Below are 12,062 nucleotides of genomic sequence, written 5' to 3'. Positions count from 1 at the left end.
TTTTATTATACTTTAGTTTTAGGGTACATGTGTACAATGTGCAGGTTTGTTACATATGTATACATGTGCCATGTTGGTGTACTGCACCCACTAACTTGTCATTTAGCATTAGGTATATCTCCTAATGCTATCCCTCCCCCTCCCCCCACCCCACAACAGGCCCCAGTGTGTGATGTTCCCCTTCCTGTGTCCATGTGATCTCATTGTTCAATTCCCACCTATGAGTGAGAACATGCGGTGTTTGGTTTTTTGTCCTTGCCATAGTTTGCTGAGAATGATGTTTTCCAGCTTCATCCATGTCCCTACAAAGGACATGAACTCTCCATTTTTTATGGCTGCATAGTATTCCATGATGTATATGTGCCACATTTTCTTAATCCAGTCTATCATTGTTGGACATTTGAGTTGGTTCCAAGTCTTTGCTATTGTGAATAGTGCCGCAATAAACATACGTGTGCATGTGTCTTTATAGCAGCATGATTTATAGTCCTTTGGGTATATACCCAGTAATGGGATGGCTGGGTCAAATGGTATTTCTAGTTCTAGATCCCTGAGGAATCGCCACACTGACTTCCACAATGGTTAAACTAGTTTACAGTCCCACCAACAGTGTAAAAGTGTTCCTATTTCTCCACATTCTCTAAAGTACCTGTTGTTTCCTGACTTTTTAATGATTGCCATTCTAACTGGTGTGAGATGGTATCTCATTGCGGTTTTGATTTGCATTTCTCTGATGGCCAGTGATGATGAACATTTTTTCATGTGTCTTTTGGCTGCATAAATGTCTTCTTTTGAGAAGTGTCTGTTCATATCCTTCACCCACTTGTTGATGGGGTTGTTTGTTTTTTTCTTGTAAATTTGTTTGAGTTCATTGCAGATTCTGGATATTGGCCCTTTGTCAGATGAGTAGGTTGCAAAAATTTTCTCCCATTCTGTAGGTTGCCTGTTTACTCTGATGGTAGTGTCTTTTGCTGTGCAGAAGCTCTTTAGTTTAATTAGATCCCATTTGTCAATTTTGGCTTTTGTTGCCATTGCTTTTGGTGTTTTAGACATGAAGTCCTTGCCCATGCCTATGTCCTGAATGGTATTGCCTAGGTTTTCTTCTAGGGTTTTTATGGTTTTAGGTCTAACGTTTAAGGCTTTAATCCATCTTGAATTAATTTTTGTATAAGGTGTAAGGAAGGGATCCAGTTTGAAAATCCCATCGTCTCAGCCCAAAATCTCCTTAAGCTGATAGGCAACTTCAGCAAAGTCTCAGGATACAAAATCAATGTGCAAAAATCACAAGCATTCTTATACACCAATAACAGACAAACAGAGAGCCAAATCATGAGTGAACTCCCATTCACAATTGCTTTAAAGAGAATAAAATACCTAGGAATCCAACTTACAAGGGATGTGAAGGACCTCTTCAAGGAGAACTACAAACCACTGCTCAAGGAAATAAAAGAGGATACAAACAAATGGAAGAACATTCCATGTTCATGGGTAGGAGGAAGAATTAATATCGTGAAAATGGCCATACTGCTCAAGGTAATTTATAGATTCAATGCCATCCCCATCAAGCTACCAATGACTTTCTTCACAGAATTGGAAAAAACTACTTTAAAGTTCAAATGGAACCAAAAAAGAGTCCGCATTGCCAAGTCAATTCTAAGCCAAAAGAACAAAGCTGGAGGCATCACGCTACCTGACTTCAAAGTATACTACAAGGCTACAGTAACCAAAACAGCATGGTACTGGTACCAAAACAGAGATATAGACCAATGGAACAGAACAGAGCCCTCAGAAATAATGCTGCATATCTACAACTATCTGATCTTTGACAAACCTGGAAAAAACAAGAAATGGGGAAAGGATTCCCTATTTAATAAATGGTGCTGGGAAAACTGGCTAGCCATATGTAGAAAGCTGAAACCTGTTTTGTTTTCTTAAAATTTTAAAATATTTTTCATGTGGTCTCTTGGAAAAAGTATTCCAAACACTCTCCATTGTTAAAAACAAAAACAAAAACAAAACAACAACAAAACTCCCAGGACCCTCTAGCTATTTCTATTTTTCTACTCAGTCTTATTGGTGTAGAAAGCTTTCTACTCAAGATGGGCTGATATCATCACTGTCTCCCAAACATGCCTTCTTGCCCCTGTGCCTCTGAGCATGCTGTTCTCCCCTGAAATGCTTTGTCCAAATCCAAGTCATTCTTTGCATTCCTTGAGGTACCTCCAGGGAGTCATTTCTGGAGCACACTGTCCATGGAGCTCTCTCCTTTCAAAAATTCCTATGTCACTGGCATATTTGGTTCTTAACTGTATGCTGACTAGTTGTGTTATTTAACTTTCTACTTGTGTATTTATTTAGTTTTAAATTGAGTGGAATCTACAGAATCTACTTGTGTACTTAAAGTTATAGACTTAAGGGTTTCAGAGTTGGAAGAAACTCAAGATATCTGCCATTTATTGTGTTGTCTGACATTGAAATCTGTCTATAATATTCTTGTTAAGTAGTCATTTAGCTTTTACTTGATTACTTCCAATAACAGAGAACTAACTACATCCCATGACTGCTCATGCCATTTTCAGTCAAGTTCTAATGATTATATATACGTGTGTGTGTGTGTGTATATATTATAAGCTTTCAAATATGCCTTTTTATGTCTTTCACTCATGGAGGGAGTTACTGAAAGAACACTTAATGTGGGGCCTGGAATAACTTGTTTTGAATCTTGATTTCCCTAACAAATAGTTACTTAATCTTGGGCAAAATACTCCATTTCCATTGAACATCACTTTCCTCATTTGTAAAATAGGGACAATAACACCTACTTCATAATATTGTAGTAAGAATATCATTAAATGAGAATTAAATTGATCAAATGAAGACATATATAAAAGTCCCTGGCATAGATCTTAGCACTAAGGAAATATTCAATTAATATCTGTTGAATTCAAATTTAACTTATCTTCTGTAGCCACACAGACAAAATCAAATCTTATAGGTTAATATTATACATACTTAAGTCTTTTCTTTGTAAAATATTTTCAATTACTTGAGTTGTTTTCTGATAACATGATTTCCTGTCATAATTTCCACTGTAGCTTCAATGCTACTGCGGCCCCAAAAGGACCCCTGCCCCTTGCCATCCCTTTATCAGGGGGCAAGACCCCAAGAGAAATGTGGGGAAGCTGTGGGGAGTGGGAGGGTGTACAAATCATATGAGAAAGAGGTGGGGATTTACAGAAAAAATTAATCTGGCCAGTATAAAATATATTTGGATGACTTATTTTTAGAACGATAATTTTTTTGTGCTGACTGTGTGTCATGCAGGCCAAATGTTTTATTTATTTTCATATTTCATCCTCATAACTCCATGAGTCATAGGGTCCATAACTTTATTATTGTCATTTTATAGCTGATGTTCAGTGATATGTGGGGACTTACCTTGTCCTACAGTTAGTATTAATAAGTATGTCCCTCTGTTATTTTTAGTTTCTGTAACAGAATTACTGAGGATGGGTAATTTATAAAGAAAATAGGTTTATTTGGCTCACAGTTCTGGAGGCTGGGAAGTCCAAGAGCATGGTGCTGAGATCTGGCAAGGGCTTTGAGCTGCTTCAGTACATGGAGAAAGGTATCCTGTGTCAAGAGAGGAAGCAAGAGAAGACTGAGGGAGGCAAACTCACTTTTATGACAACCCAGTCTCGTAATTACAATCTCCCTACCCCTAGAACTAACTTACTCTCACTAGAATGACATTAATGAGGGTGGAGCCCCCATAACCCCAAAACCTCTTAAAGGTTCTACCACCTCTTAATTCTGTTACTTAGTGACCACATTTCCAGATGAGTTTTGGAGGGGACAAACCACATTCAAATCATAACAGTGAGGGACCCAGGATTTCTGATAAACTTTTTGTGTGGATTAAGTGAATTGATATTTATAACATACTTAGAACAGTGGCTGACACATAGTAAATACTATATGTGTTAGCAGTTATAATTATGATTCTTTGATTTTAGATTTTAGAAGATCCTCTTCCAAATTTTTTTCTTTTACCCACAGAGCTAGAGTTCTCGTGTGTTTCTACTCCCAACCCCAATAAAGCCAACAGACCCTGCAACCTATGCTCTCCCCTTCTCTAACAGAGCCAACAGAATCTAGGTGGAGAAAATGCAATTTAAAAAAATTCTATAATACTAAGTTGGCATTAGGGTTTTCATGCATCCGTCTTTTGAGTTGGTTAATGTAAGTCTATATGGGAGATGGCTGTGCTCTCAGCATGATGGCTTGTCAGGTCCCTGAGTACAAGGCACAGGACCAGACTTACAGTTGTGACAAATCCATCAGGTAAATGGGGCTTAGTCTGCTGGCCTTACTACCTGGTGGAGACATAAAAACATTGCTATATGCCTAAGAAAGTAGATTTTTAAGAATATGCCTACGAACCTGTATTTTTTCCCAGATCTTGTTCAGATAATTTATAAATTAAAATGATGTTTTAGATCATTTATAAGTAAGAATTATTGCCATTAAGATATTATTGCAGGAGAAAAGTTGTAAATCATGTTTTTCCCTCTAGAAAACTTTAGTATATATTTTTAATTATAAGAGTAAAACATTTACTATGTAAAAAAGGAAGTATATAGAACCATATAATGCAGCAAAAGAAGTACATCATATTTTTAATCTCTTAAAGATGTTTGTTAATTTTCTGATGTTTAAGATGCCATTTATTTAACTGAAGGAGAATTTCAATTTACATTTTGTGAAAAACACAGATCTTAAGTATACAATTCAATAAGTCTGTTAAATGTTTGATAAATCTCCAAGCCCGCACCCCAAAGAAACTATGATTTTGATTTCTATCATCATTTCTTGTCCTTGAATGGAATCACACCATATGCACTCTTTTATGTGTGTTTTGTTGTTGTTGGTCAATATAATGTTAAATAATGTAGCACACACCAGGTGCATACATTTTTTTTGCTGAGTAGTAATATGTTTATTCATTCTACTCTTGATGAACATTTGGTTTGTTTTAAGGTATTGGGCATTATGAATACAGTGTCCCTGTACATTCTTGTAACAGTCTCTTTGTAGATAAATGCTTTCATTTCATTTGGGTAATTACCTAGGAGAGAAATTGCTGTGTCACAGCATAGGCGTATGTTTAACTTTGTAACAGACTGCCGGTTTCCTTCAATGATGGTACTATTTTACACTTCTAGCCTCCATATCTAAGAGTTCCAGTTTATATTGTCAATTTAGTGGGAATGTTTTACATAGAAATAATACAAGTGTTTTTCTTGTGTGATAAAGTTTTATCTCAGCCTCATATCTGAGTCTAACCATTTGGGTATGACCTAACATTTGATTTATACATGAAATCTAGGCACTGTTGTTTACCAGGCAATGATTCAACTCTTTGGTATAGGGCCTGGGATGGAATAACTAGAGGCCTACCTTAAAAAAATCAGAGTCACAATGGGTGGAAATAATAACTTATATTTAAGTAAGAAAGTGAATGATTTTAACAATTTCTAGTAACCTAGTTCTTCTGTCAGATATAATCAGGAACAGAACCTGCCTGCCAGACATGGGTTTTCTTTCATGACAGAAACAGCAAGTTGTCCCCAACATTTACTTCCCCATTCTTTGTAGAAGGACACAAGATGCCCAGATTTTAGATAATGTTCTTCATCTTTCTTAGCAGGTAGGATGTGGCCAAGTGACTTACTTCTGGCCAATGAATAAAAGGAGAAACATCTTTTGGCAGTGCACCTGTTACTTAGCTATTGGCATTTCACTCCAAATCATCTCTACTCTGCAGTGTAATGATGTAGTTGGGACTCCGCAAACTACATTTCCTAGCATTCTTTTTCTGCTAGGTTCAGCCAGTAGCTAGCCCTACAGCTAGATTGGAAGTTAGGCAGAGGAGAGAAGGGATTTTCATCCTGTTTGCTTGTTATTCTTGTCAGTGAGATCCTAGCAACAGCATTTTGTTTCAGGCTCCTGTTGCTTTTGGTACTTGCATAATTAGCCTCATTTGTCTCCTCAGGAGTGCCTGGAGTAGCCAGATCCCACCTTTTTAGAGCTTCTAGGTTCTGATAATCTAAACTCTTCTTTTCTCCTGGCCAAAGGGATGTTAGCTGTACTTATCTCTGGGTTACATCCCTGTTTCTATTTTGCTCTTTCAGGTCACCAATACCTGTATAACCAGTTCCTTGTATTTAATCCTCTCTGTTGAAATACTATAGTGCTTGTTTTCTTGACAGGTTCTAATGCATAGTAATAGGAGTGGTCCCAGAAAGCAAATTTTCAAAGATAGAATTCTAGAATTGGTTCAGTTATGTTCTTAGCCTTAAATGTACTGCTCAACCCTTTGCTAATAAAAATGAGTTATTAATAATCCATGACATATATTGATTTCATAATTAATTAAATGATCTCTTGTGGCTGATTGTGATGAAGTGTTTACTGAAGCAAATGCCTTGGAGATAAAGTGGCATAGTCATACATATCTTTTTGGTAGTAATGAAAACCACAAAAACTAGAGGTTAGGGTAACCAGTTTTAACTGCACTGGAGAGCTTACAGAGAAAAGGTGACAAGTTCAGGTCTTTAAACTCTCAAGTAAAGACATTGTAGGAAAACCAGAGTGTTTCTATAGCAGCCATACAAGAACCTTTTACTTTTTGTAGCCACTGAGATGACTTTGCAGGTCAGTCCAGAACTTAATTGTGTAGGTTGCAGAATTACAAGTTAAACTTACAGATTTGTCAATCTGTTACTTGAAAGTTAGGACATTGATTGGGAAGGAGTGAGACTTGGAATGGGGTTTCAAGTGGACTCAGAGCTGAGAGTCTTGAACCCCTGAATTTTTCTGAACCTCCCTTGCAGCAGAATCAGTTCCTCCTATTGTATTTGTGAAGACTGGCCTTCCCTTATTTGAAGCTCTTGTAATAAACTTGCATGAGGCAGTTGCTTTACAATGGAATATCTAGTCTTGTGAAGATCCATCAGCACCATCTCCTGTGGCCTGCAGTTCCATAACCTGAGTCAGATTAAATACCAGGTATGACGTAGGAGGGCATAATGTATACACAAAATAACTGCAAGATTTTGCTAATATATATGTTGGCAGAAACCTGTGCAATTTATGTGTGAATGGATTTTCTGGTTGTTAGATGAAGGTAGTTAGAATATAATATTGTATTAGGCTAAATGTATTGATATGAATTCATAAGGAGTCTGGATTTAATGTATCAGCTTGAGTAGCTGCAAGTAGCTATAAAAGTTTTCTTCATTGACTAAAATCTGGACTTAGTGATGGTCTACATTCAATGAGGTTGAGATGGTAAAGCTTCTGAGCATAATATTGAGGAAGGAATTCAAGGGTTTAAAGAGGTAGGAATATTGGTGTAGCTTAATCATATGGAATCTTGCACTACCCTATCCCTTCCACTATACTACTGCAGAGTTCTTAGCAATTACTCCCTTCACTAAGGCATTGAAAAATATATTAGTAAGAGGAGTTCCAGCCTCCATGAAAAAACTGTGGTGGCTGTTCTCTGGAGGCTCGGGATGATAGTGAGAGATGCTGCCATTGAAATAGTGGGGATGATGGTATCCTAAAAAGGCAGAGGGTTGTTAGCAGTACTTAACCACCAGAGATAAGGTAGCACAACTGTTACAGCTGGCAGGAGAAATAAAGTAGAATCAGAATGCTTTAAGTTTACTCAGGAAGACACTGAGCAGCCTCAAATTTAAGTTTGTTGGTAGAACCAGCGCCCAATCTCTTAACTTCCAGGCTGAGACTCCCCTTCATTGATTGGTCTGTACTTTACTTAGGCCCAAATCCATCAGATTGCTTTTGTCTGTACTTCAATTTTCAAGGTCACATTGATTTTACATATTTATATTCATGCATACTTATTCTTTCTCTCACATATGATTCATGGGTAGAAAATAATGGGATGATACTCTAACATAAAAAAACAAAAATTGCAATTCATTACAGTAACTACATGTTTATGCTGCTTTCAAGCTACAACAGCAGAGTTTAGTTGCAACAAATTCTTGTGACATATAAAGCCTAAAATGTTTACTATCTGGCTTGACATAGAAAAAGTTTGCCTGTTGCTGTTCTGAAAAATAAAAACACTGCAGGTAAAGCTTAAGTTCCCTGAGATCAGTTCTCTTTTTGTCAGTATAAATTCTATAATATTATGTTTTAATATTTGTAGATTACCTATAGATTTGAATAATCTACCATTTCTCTAGTTGCTAGGGAAGATGAGCAAATTTCCTAAAAGATTGGAATGACTCTCCTAAGGAGGTGGCTCCTTGGCCTCCCTTTTCAAAGGTGTATTTATTTTTCCTTTTTATTTTTACAAATTTATGGGGTACATGTGCAATTTTGTTACATGTGTAGATTGCATAGTGGTCGAGTCAGGTCTTTTATTTATCACCTAAATAACGTACATTGTACTCATTAACCAATTTCTCATCATCCTCCAACCACCCACTCCCTCACCCTTCTGAGTCTCCATTATCTATCATTCCACTATCCATGTCTGTGTGAACACATTTTTTAGCACTCAATTATGGGTAAGAACTGGTGATATTTATGTTTCTGTGCCTGGCTTGTTTTACTTAAAATAATGACCTCCAATTCCATCCATATTGCTGTAAAAGACATAATTTCATTCTTTTTATGACTGAATAGAATTCCATGAGATATATGTATCACATTTTCTTCGTCCATTTATTTGTTGATGGACACTTAGTTTGATTCTGTATCTTTGCTGTTGTGAATAGTGCTGCGGTAAACATACGAGTCCAAGTATCTTTTTGATATGTTGATTTCTTTTCCTTTGGGTAGATACCCAGTGGTGGGGACTGCTGAGTTGAATGGTAGTTCTATCTTTACATCTTTGAGAAATTTTCCATACTGTTTTCCATAGAGGTTTCACTAATTTACATTCCCACCAGCAGTGTATTATCAGAGTTCCCTTTCCTCTGCATCCTCCTCAAAGGTGTACTTTAAAGATTATAATTACTACAGAGAACTTTTACAGGTCACTGATACAATGCAAAGCTGCCTCTTGACCATTAATTAAGATCTAACCAATATATGGAAGCCAAAATAGTTGATCTCACAGAAGTAGAGAATAGAATAGTTACTAGAGGCAGGGGAAGGACAGGAGTTTGGGGGAGTAGCCAAAGGTCGATTAACAGATACAAAAGTCCAGCTAGATAGGAGGAAGCACAATAGATTGGCTATAATTATAAACAATTTATTGTATATTTTCAAATAGCTAGAAGAGTGGATTTTGAATGTTCCCAACATAAATAAGTGATAAATGTTTAAAGTGATAGATATGCTAATTACCCTGATTTGATCATTATGCATTATATACATGTATCAAAATATCACACTGTACCTAAAAATAGGTACAATTATTATGTGTCAACTAAAAATCATGAAAGCAAAAAAAGAAGTTCTTTTTTTGAATGTAAAGCTGTAACTTTCCTTTTCAATTGTTAACATTCACTATGTTATAAAAACCATTCCTGCACTAAAAAAAATTAGTGAAGGAAGACCTTAATTTTTAAAGGTCTATTAATTTGTCAGATTTAAGAGTAATACACATTCAAAGAACACAGACAAATGGACAACACATATATGAAAAAATATTTAATGCCACTAATCATCAGAGAAATGCAAATCAAAACCACAAGGAGATATTGCCTCATACCCATTAGTATGGTCATTATTTTAAAAAATCTCACAAAAGACAACAGGTGTTGAGGAGGATATGGAGAAACTGGAATGCTTGCACATGGTTAGTGCAAATGCAAACTGGTGTAGGTGCTATGATGCTATGTAAAACAGTATGGAGATTCCCCCCATAATTAAAAATGGAACTACCATATCATCCAAGATTCCTAGATCTGGGTATTTATCCAGAAGAATTGAAATCAGGATCCTGAAGAGATATTTGCACTCTCATGTTCATTGCAGCACTATTCACAGTAGCCAACATGTGAAAATAACCAAAATGTTAATTGACTGGTGAATATATAAAGAAAACGTGGTATATGCACATAATGGAATATTATTTAGCCTTAAAAAAGAAGGAAATTCTGCAATATGTGATGGCATGGATTAATCTGGAGGACATTATGCTAGTTAAATGAGCCAGACACAGAAAGACAAATACTGCATGATTTCGCTTATATGAGCTATCTAAAATAATTAAATTCATAGACTCAAAGAATGGAATAGTGTTATCTCGGGCTGAGCAGAAGGGAGAATGGGGAGTTATGAATCAACAGGCATAAAGTTTCAGTAAAGCAAGATAAATAAGCTTTAGAGATCTGCTATACATCATTGTACCTATAGTAACAATAATGTATGGTATAATTAAAAATTCATTGAGAGAGTAGACCTCATGTTAACTGCTCTTACCACAAAAATAATTTTAAAAGTAGTACACGTTCATTATATAAAATTAGAAAAAGATATAAAAAAGTAAAAAGAAGAAAAAAATTATAACTCTTTAGCTTCATCACCTAAAGACAACCATTGTTAACAATTTGGTTTCATTCTTAGCATTAATTTTAATTTTAAAAATTCTAAGTAAATAAAATTGATGCATTCACCTTTTTCAAATTATTTCTAGCTTAGCCTCTAATGTACTATTTATACTGTATTTAGTCAACAAATAATTACTTGCCATCTACTTCTTTTTTGGTGCGAATGTAAGGTTGTATCTATTTTCCAAAAATCAAGAAACATACTCATATCTAGGACAGGCCATTACTTCCTAAATTACTGAAGTCATCCTGGAGATGAAGTTGTTTAATGCTTGATTTTTTTCATTATCCCACAAGCCTGGATATTTACTACTGTGTTTCTTTTTTACTACTCATGTTTTAAGAACCTCTCAGGGAAACAGAAACATAAAAAACTCCTGGAATCCTTCTCCATTTCAGTGCCTCAGTCACCCCATGCCCTTGTCTAGCTCTTACGTTCCCTACAGAACTGCATCCTGGCTACTTAGTCCACTGGAGAGGACGTGTCATGTTTGAATTCTTCCTGATGGACATAACAACTGAAAATGTGCCAGTCTTAAGACAGATTTCAAAAGCCTTTTCTCACATGATTAAACAAATATATTGATTGAATAATGGTTTGATTCTTACTTCAGTCTTGCTTCCCTCTCACAATATTTACATTTTAAAAGAGGCTTTCGATGACTATTGTATTACTTTCCTATTGCTGCTATAACAAATTGCCTCAAAATTTGTGGCTTAAACCCATACAAATCTATTATCTTACAGTTCTGGAGGTGCGACGTTCAAATGGGTCTCGTTAGGCTAAAATCGGGGGGCTGGCAGGGCTACGCTCCTTTCTGGAGGCCCCAAGGAAGCCTCTGTTTTCTTGCCTTTTCCAGTTTCTAAGGGTCTCCCACCTCCGTCTTCCATCTTCAAAGCCAGCAATGTCCTGTTGAGTTTTTCTTGCACCACATCACTCTAACTCTTACTCTTCTGCTTCCCTCTTGCACATTTAAGTTTCCTTATGATTACATTGGGATTTTGGATAATTCCAGATAGTTCCTCCCTTCTCCCCCTTGTAAGAGTCTTAACTCAATCACATCTGCAAAGTCCCCTTTGGCAGGTAAGGTATCATACTGATACATTCTGGGGGTTAGGACATGGATACCTTTAGAGGGGAGGGGTGCGTTATTCTCAAATACTTTAACTCAGAACAGTGGATGGTATCTGAAATGAGAAAGAATCACTGGGGAGATACCATTTTCCTTTTGCTATTTCTCAATCATGCTAGTTTACTAGTTTAGCTGTTAGAGTAATAAAATACCTTTCAGGAGTAAAATGACTATTCTTGCACACTCTTTTTCAGGGCTGGTCCAGGGCAAAATTGTGAAGCAGAATTTTGTTTGACCTGTCAATTTTTTCCCCTTTACTCCTACTCTTTATTATTTCTCAGAACTCTGCTCACTTCTCTTACTTCCAGTCTTATACTAATCCTGATAAGGT

At 36.3% G+C, this 12,062-nt stretch overlaps 1 protein-coding gene across 3 annotated transcripts in view; it reads right to left on the bottom strand.

Moving 5' to 3' along the window:
• LOC129398172 (LINE-1 retrotransposable element ORF2 protein) overlaps positions 1 to 12,062 on the bottom strand; it is a 63,722-nt gene that overhangs the window by 25,756 nt on the left and 25,904 nt on the right. For all 3 annotated transcript variants that reach the window (XM_055114608.1, XM_055114607.1, XM_055114609.1), the window contains exon 3: positions 3,549 to 3,633. The gene's annotated coding sequence lies outside the window, so the exon portion shown is untranslated. The remainder of the gene's footprint in view (positions 1 to 3,548; positions 3,634 to 12,062) is intronic.

The sequence above is a fragment of the Pan paniscus genome, chromosome 6 (genome assembly GCF_029289425.2).
Source record: "Pan paniscus chromosome 6, NHGRI_mPanPan1-v2.0_pri, whole genome shotgun sequence".
Taxonomy (NCBI): domain Eukaryota; kingdom Metazoa; phylum Chordata; class Mammalia; order Primates; family Hominidae; genus Pan; species Pan paniscus.
The sequence above is the reverse complement of the archived record's forward strand: the minus strand, read 5'-3'. Positions and strand labels throughout refer to the sequence as shown.